Below are 8,702 nucleotides of genomic sequence, written 5' to 3' on the forward strand. Positions count from 1 at the left end.
ATAAATGATAAATGACTGCAATTTGAATAAATACACTACCATTATAAATGCTTTAAAACTTAATATAATTATTGTATTCGTGTTTCTGTTTATTCTTTACATTCTTCAGCAATGAGAATGAGATTTAGGCCTATCTCTGAAGAATTTGAAAAAGGAAAGAATTTCCTTTTTTTTCTTTTTCTTATGATTGTAGGGTAAAATATAACATATTCTTGACAGGTTTCATTAAAACACCTACAAGTAATATTGCATTAAGAAATCTGCATTTTTTTGTCCATGTCCAGGGCACATAGTTCATGTCAAACACGCTCCCACAAGAATATACCACAGGTCCAACAATCTTTTCCAAAATCTTTCGCTGATCCTATGTTTGAATGTCATTTGGAAACACATAATCCTCATATCGCCCCGTTCCACTGAGACACTTCAACAACAAAACCTCATATAGAAGCAAAACCAGAGAGCGGCAGAATACAAACAGATTTCATAAGTATAAGCTGAGCGCAAGAGCAGAAATATTTACTTATTTAAACAACAAGAAATTGCTATTTATTCGAGCCTGAAATAGAGAGCGAGAGGGGACTAAAATACATTTCTCTTAATTTTGACGACACCAAAACAATAACTAGTGTGTGAGTGAGTGCTCAGAGGTGACAGTATCTGTTGTTCACACTACAGAATATTAAATGCTGAGGAAGAGGAGAGGTGAGACTCGTGGGATTAAATGCATTCGCTGGCAATCTAATCCTGAGCTGTCACTACCACCAACAAACCCAAGCGCTGTTTTTTTATGTGTGGGCGGCTAAAAACAACAGCACAAGATTCTCTTTCCATCCTGGGGTGTACTCAATTCCCGTGATGTTAGCAATTGCTTTCTCGCTTTTTACCCACTGCTGAGTCCCGAACTGGGTCCCCCCAGGTAACAAAGGAGAGGAAAACCGACGATCTGTTGCCTTTTCCTCCAGCAGTGATACGTACAAACAGTGCTTCCCTGCTGATAGAAAGGAAATGTATTAACTCTCTTCCAGGAGAGAAAAAAAAACATGACAGAGTCTTAGTGGAGTATGAAGCTTTTACCTCTCCGCACTATGAAGGAGAGAACAGGGACAGATGACACTGTTTACATACTTTAGTGTGCTCAACTGAGCTTTCCTGGTAAATACAAAACACTGGCACAGAGTCAGTGCTATTTTAGTATGACTGATAAACTCTTATAGTCCTTATTAATATAAGGTTCTATTTGTTAGCATTAGTTAACCTATACTAACAATGAAAAATGCTTACTGATCAAAGTTGATGTTCAATTCAACGTGCTAATATTAAAAACAAATGATTTATCTATTAATATTGGACCTGAACTAACATGCAATAACAATTAACAGCTTTATTTTTATTAACTAACAATAACAACGATTAACAAATAGGCTATTGTAACAAATGTAATACTCATTGTTAGTTAAGTTAATTAATGGGACCTTATTAGGGATACCAATATACATATATCAATATACCAATAAAATATTTTGAATATTGTAATTTTGTTTTGTGGTTTTGCCCCTTTTTTGCCTTTTTGTTATTTTGTTTTATCTCAGTTAACTTTTTTTTATTACATTTTTTTTTTATGTTTCAGTTTTAATTAACAATAATAAAAAGTTGTAAATTAAACAATTTCAACTTCAAAATTTCATGTTTCAACATGTCACTTGTCATTTTTATTTGTTATTAATTATTTAAGTAAGTATTAAGTATTTTAGTAATTTCTGAGTGAATATTTTTCTACACCATTTTTTGTAGTGCACATACTTCCAATCTATTCTTGTATTAAAGTGAAGGTAATTTCAGTAGTTAACTTTAAATATCCGTGTCATTAAACTGGCTGTGTTTTTATTCAGGTGGCTTGTTAGCAGTTTAATCAACTTACTCAGCAAGACTCATCTTGAAAGAGAAACTCTCTTGCTAATGCCTGTTATAGTGCCCCTTGCGGCAGTGACCGTCAAATCCATCTTGTGTAACTACAAGCCTTTCACATACCTGTTTTGGACATTACTGTTGATTTGACACGAGTTTTGTTGGATGCTCTGATAATGAAGATGATGAGGATGAAGATATGTCGGGAACATAAGCCCTTGGAGCCATATGGCACAGTTGTGTTTAACCATCAAGTGTCACCATGTGACGTCTGGTTGAATGAAAGAGCACAAACAGGATCTGGTTCATCACCAGGATACAGATCACCGTCTTGATCCAGCTGTCAAATGTTAACCCTGTAAAGCCTGACATATAAAATAATAGTAATAGTCAAATAAAAAGGGTGTAGGGGGTTTGGATAGAGGTTGTACCTTTGCTGTCTGGCAGCTGCACCTTACTTGGTAGGGTGGACGGGCAGCACTGGTCCCCATCCATCTCCTAAATCTCTCACGTGCTGGCTCCACGTGCCACACCCCGGTAAACCGCCTCAGCTGGCGGGCTAAACCGCGTGAGGGGGTGGTGTTCACACTGCACCACTAGGCGGATGAGCTGCTCTTGGCAGCCAACGGCTAAAGGGCGGAGGAGATCTTGGAATGATCCAACGGCCGAGTGTGGGGAGTAAACCCTTCAAATCAGGAGTGGAGCCCGGCGGACTGTTGCCTATATTCACGCACTGTTCCGGCAGCTCCTGCAGCCGAGCTGGTGCCAAACGTACTGCTTGCATTCCTTTGGACTACATAGGTGAGGCTGAGAGGGGGATCTTGATGACTGGGCATCCCAGGATCTCCATACACTCTGCCCAGGCTTGCGCCCTGGAGAGGTCACTCCAGTGCCGCTGTTTCAGCGACAACACAACACGGGAGATGGCAGTTACGAGTTATAAGCCCAGAGTGGATTGGCGTGGCTCGGGCGCTACGGGTTGTCTCCGGCGGTGGGAGGGATCATCGTGTCCCACTGGTCAGCTAACGCCCGCCTTAAGCTGGGCAGCCCCAGTCAGTAAGGTGCTGACCCGCCACAGTCTGTCTGCTTCAATGGGTGCTTGGAGCTTAGGAAACAACCGAAAAGCAGACTGTAAAACCTGCACCAGACAAAACAAGAAGGAGAAAAAACAAACAGCCAGCCCTGCGGTTGGCAAGCTGGAATGTCAGAACCATGTGCCCTGGCCACTCTGACGAATTACAACAAGTTGATGATGCCAGGAAGACAGCCATCATCAACCGTGAGCTGAAACGACTGGACATCGACATTGCTGCTCTACAGGAGACTAGACTCCCTTCTAACGGCAGCCTCAGAGAACAGGACTACACGTTCTTCTGGCAGGGAAAGGAGTCTGAGGAGCCTCGTATTCACGGTGTTGGATTTGCAGTGAGGAACTCCATGCTGTCCTCAATTGAGCCACCTTCTGGAGGTACACCCAGAATCCTCTCTCTTCGTCTCTCTACCTCTTCAGGCCCAGTCAATATCCTGAGCATCTATGCTCCAACACTCTGCTCCCCAGCTGAGATAAAGGACGAATTTTATGAAGAGCTGGAGACCACCATCAAAGAGACCCCTACCACAGAACACCTGTTCCTACTCGGGGACTTCAATGCCCGGATCGGAGCCGACCATAACTCTTGGCCCCGTTGCATCGGCCACTTTGGCATTGGCAAGCTTAACGAAAATGGACAGAGACTGTTAGAACTTTGTTCGTACCATGACCTGTGCATTTCAAATACGTTCTTCTCAACTAAACCCTGCCACCGAGTGTCCTGGCGTCACCCCAGATCCTGTCACTGGCACCAGCTGGATCTAGTTATTACCAGAAGATCCCTGCTGAACTGCGTTCTCATTACCCGCAGCTACCATAGCGCCGACTGTGACACTGACCACTCACTGGTTGGGAGTAAGGTGCGTCTCTATCCAAAGCGGATTCATAACTCCAAGCAGAAAGGACGTCCACGTATTAACGCAGCCCTGACATTACTCCCAGAAGTTTGCACACGCTTTGCCAGTGCCATTGAAGAGGCCCTTAAGGATTGCCCAGACAACAGCGCTGAAGAGAGATGGAGCCACATTCGTGACGCCATCTATAACTCGGCCATGACAACCTTCGGCAGGCGGGTGAAGAAAAATCCAGACTGGTTTGAAGCAGGAATAATCGAACTTGAGCCAGCCATCACAGCTAAACGCACAGCTTTGGTAGACTACAAGCGCAAGCCTTCAGAGAAGGCATTAGCTGCACTCCGGAAGACCAGGAATGACGCCCAGCGGATTGCCAGGAAATGCGCTAACGATTATTGGCTGAACCTCTGTCAGAGCATTCAGCTCTCTGCAGACTGTGGGAATATCCGCGCCATGTATGAGGGCTTGAAGAAAGCATTTGGCCCAAGTACCATCAAGATTGCTCCCCTGAAGTCCGCTACAGGCGACGTCATCACAGACCGCAGTAAGCAGATGGAGAGATGGGCGGAGCACTACCAGCAGCTATACTCGAGGGAGAACGTTGTCACCGACACTGTATTGGAGAGCATTACCCCCTTGCCCGAGATGAAAGAACTCGATGCTTTGCCCACTGTATACGAGCTTAGCAAGGCCATTGACTCTTTAGCATGTGGCAAAGCTCCAGGCAGTGACGGCATTCCCCCAGAGGTCATTAAGGCTGGCCTGAAGAGTGTCCTCCTTGACCACCTCCATAAACTCTTACTTCAGTGTTGGGAGGAGGGAAAAGTTCCTCAGGAAATGCGAGATGCCAACATCATCACACTCTACAAGAACAAAGGAGACCGCAGTGACTGCAACAACTATCGCGGCATCTCCTTACTGAGCATTGTGGGAAAGGTCTTCGCCCGTGTAGCTTTGAACAGACTCCAAGTGCTGGCTGAACGCGTCTATCCAGAGGCGCAGTGCGGCTTCAGATCCCAGAGATCAACGATCGACATGATCTTCTCTCTGAGACAGCTGCAGGAGAAGTGCCGGGAGCAGAGACAGCCACTTTACATCGCCTTTATCGACCTGACCAAGGCCTTTGACTTGGTCAGCAGGAAAGGTCTCTTCACCTTACTGCACAGGATCGGATGTCCCCCCAAGCTTCTGAAGATGGTCACGTCCTTCCATGATGAAATGAAAGGCACCGTCCAGTACGATGGCTTATCTTCGGAACCTTTTCCGATCCGTAGCGGTGTGAAGCAAGGCTGTGTTCTCGCCCCGACCCTCTTCGGCATCTTTTTCTCCCTGCTGCTGTGCCATGCCTTCAGTCAGTCAGAAGATGGTGTCTTCATCCACACTAGGAGCGATGGTAACCTTTTTAATCTTGCACGTCTGCGCGCAAAGACCAAGGTGCGCAGGGTCCTGATTAGAGAGATGCTGTTTGCTGATGACGCCGCCCTGACTGCCCATACAGAGGAAGCACTGCAGTGTCTCATCAGCAGCTTCGCTCGTGCTTCTGATGAGTTTGGGCTGACCATCAGCCTGAAGAAAACAAATGTCATGGGCCAGGATGTCAGCAGCACTCCTTGCATCTCCATCGGCGATCATACCCTTGAGGTAGTGGAGGACTTTATATATCTTGGCTCCACTATCTCCAGCAACCTCTCTTTGGACAATGAGTTGAACACCAGAATCGGCAAGGCATCAATAGCAATGGCCCGCCTGACCAAAAGAGTGTGGAACAACAGTATGCTCACCATCAACACCAAGATGAAAGTGTACCAGGCCAGTGTCCTTAGCACTCTTCTTTATGGCAGCGAGGCGTGGACTATGTACATCTGGCAAGAACGCAGACTTAACTCTTTCCATCTGCGCTGCCTGAGGAGGATTCTGGGCATCACCTGGCAGGACCATGTCCCAAACACTGAAGTGCTGGCCCAGGCAAAATATTCAGCATGCACGCACTTCTTTCACAAAGACGCCACGCTGGCTCGGCCATGTCTGCCGAATGCAGGATGGCCGGATTCCTAAGGACATCATGTATGGTGAGCTTGCCTCTGGCACCAGACCAACAGGCAGACCAGTGCTCCGGTATAAAGGCGTCTGCAAGCGTGATCTGAAAGCCGGAAGCCTGAATCCGCAGACTTGGAAGCTGCCACCGCAGATCGTGTCAGCTGGCAGCTCACCGTAAGGACCAGCATAAAACTGAGCGAGAGAAAGAGAGAGGACCAGTGGGAGGAAAAGAGGCAGCGAGACGGCAGAGAGCAGAGTCAGTGTCCACAGAAGCAGAAGCAGTCACAGGCTTCATCTGTGGTAACTGCAACAGACTCTGCCGCCTCGTATCGGACTGTTCAGCCACAGCAGGCACTGCAATTCGACAACAGACTGACTTGGGCGCAGATACTCCATTGTCTCCCGAGACAGAAGGATGCTTGAATAAATACACTACCATTATAAATGCTTTAAAACTTAATATAATTATTGTATTCGTGTTTCTGTTTATTCTTTACATTCTTCAGCAATGAGAATGAGATTTAGGCCTATCTCTGAAGAATTTGAAAAGGAAAGAATTTCCTTTTTTCTTTTCTTATGATTGTAGGGTAAAATATAACATATTCTTGACAGGTTTCATTAAAACACCTACAAGTAATATTGCATTAAGAAATCTGCATTTTTTGTCCATGTCCAGGGCACATAGTTCATGTCAAACACGCTCCACAAGAATATACCACAGGTCCAACAATCTTTTCCAAAATCTTTCGCTGATCCTATGTTTGAATGTCATTTGGAAACACATAATCCTCATATCGCCCCGTTCCACTGAGACACTTCAACAACAAAACCTCATATAGAAGCAAAACCAGAGAGCGGCAGAATACAAACAGATTTCATAAGTATAAGCTGAGCGCAAGAGCAGAAATATTTACTTATTTAAACAACAAGAAATTGCTATTTATTCGAGCCTGAAATAGAGAGCGAGAGGGGACTAAAATACATTTCTCTTAATTTTGACGACACCAAAACAATAACTAGTGTGTGAGTGAGTGCTCAGAGGTGACAGTATCTGTTGTTCACACTACAGAATATTAAATGCTGAGGAAGAGGAGAGGTGAGACTCGTGGGATTAAATGCATTCGCTGGCAATCTAATCCTGAGCTGTCACTACCACCAACAAACCCAAGCGCTGTTTTTTTTATGTGTGGGGGGGCGGCTAAAAACAACAGCACAAGATTCTCTTTCCATCCTGGGGTGTACTCAATTCCCCGTGATGTTAGCAATTGCTTTCTCGCTTTTTACCCACTGCTGAGTCCCGAACTGGGTCCCCCCAGGTAACAAAGGAGAGGAAAACCGACGATCTGTTGCCTTTTCCTCCAGCAGTGATACGTACAAACAGTGCTTCCCTGCTGATAGAAAGGAAATGTATTAACTCTCTTCCAGGAGAGAAAAAAAAAACATGACAGAGTCTTAGTGGAGTATGAAGCTTTTACCTCTCCGCACTATGAAGGAGAGAACAGGGACAGATGACACTGTTTACATACTTTAGTGTGCTCAACTGAGCTTTCCTGGTAAATACAAAACACTGGCACAGAGTCAGTGCTATTTTAGTATGACTGATAAACTCTTATAGTCCTTATTAATATAAGGTTCTATTTGTTAGCATTAGTTAACCTATACTAACAATGAAAAATGCTTACTGATCAAAGTTGATGTTCAATTCAACGTGCTAATATTAAAAACAAATGATTTATCTATTAATATTGGACCTGAACTAACATGCAATAACAATTATCAGCTTTATTTTTATTAACTAACAATAACAACGATTAACAAATAGGCTATTGTAACAAATGTAATACTCATTGTTAGTTAAGTTAATTAATGGGACCTTATTAGGGATACCAATATACATATATCAATATACCAATAAAATATTTTGAATATTGTAATTTTGTTTTGTGGTTTTGCCCCTTTTTTGCCTTTTTTGTTATTTTGTTTTATCTCAGTTAACTTTTTTTTATTACATTTTTTTTTTATGTTTCAGTTTTAATTAACAATAATAAAAAGTTGTAAATTAAACAATTTCAACTTCAAAATTTCATGTTTCAACATGTCACTTGTCATTTTTATTTGTTATTAATTATTTAAGTAAGTATTAAGTATTTTAGTAATTTCTGAGTGAATATTTTTTCTACACCATTTTTTTGTAGTGCACATACTTCCAATCTATTCTTGTATTAAAGTGAAGGTAATTTCAGTAGTTAACTTTAAATATCCGTGTCATTAAACTGGCTGTGTTTTTATTCAGGTGGCTTGTTAGCAGTTTAATCAACTTACTCAGCAAGACTCATCTTGAAAGAGAAACTCTCTTGCTAATGCCTGTTATAGTGCCCCTTGCGGCAGTGACCCGTCAAATCCATCTTGTGTAACTACAAGCCTTTCACATACCTGTTTTGGACATTACTGTTGATTTGACACGAGTTTTGTTGGATGCTCTGATAATGAAGATGATGAGGATGAAGATATGTCGGGAACATAAGCCCTTGGAGCCATATGGCACAGTTGTGTTTAACCATCAAGTGTCACCATGTGACGTCTGGTTGAATGAAAGAGCACAAACAGGATCTGGTTCATCACCAGGATACAGATCACCGTCTTGATCCAGCTGTCAAATGTTAACCCTGTAAAGCCTGACATATAAAATAATAGTAATAGTCAAATAAAATTCAATTTTTGGAAATGTAACAGTTTATTGAAACTTTAGACAAAATCTTTAAAAGTTTCACCAAGCCTGATATTTTATCTTTACATTTTAACATGATTTAAAA

At 43.0% G+C, this 8,702-nt stretch overlaps 1 protein-coding gene across 1 annotated transcript in view; it reads right to left on the reverse strand.

Moving 5' to 3' along the window:
* bcl9 (BCL9 transcription coactivator) overlaps positions 1-8,702 on the reverse strand; it is a 120,715-nt gene that overhangs the window by 50,697 nt on the left and 61,316 nt on the right. The window lies entirely within an intron of this gene.

This window comes from Onychostoma macrolepis, chromosome 01, assembly GCF_012432095.1.
Source record: "Onychostoma macrolepis isolate SWU-2019 chromosome 01, ASM1243209v1, whole genome shotgun sequence".
Taxonomy (NCBI): domain Eukaryota; kingdom Metazoa; phylum Chordata; class Actinopteri; order Cypriniformes; family Cyprinidae; genus Onychostoma; species Onychostoma macrolepis.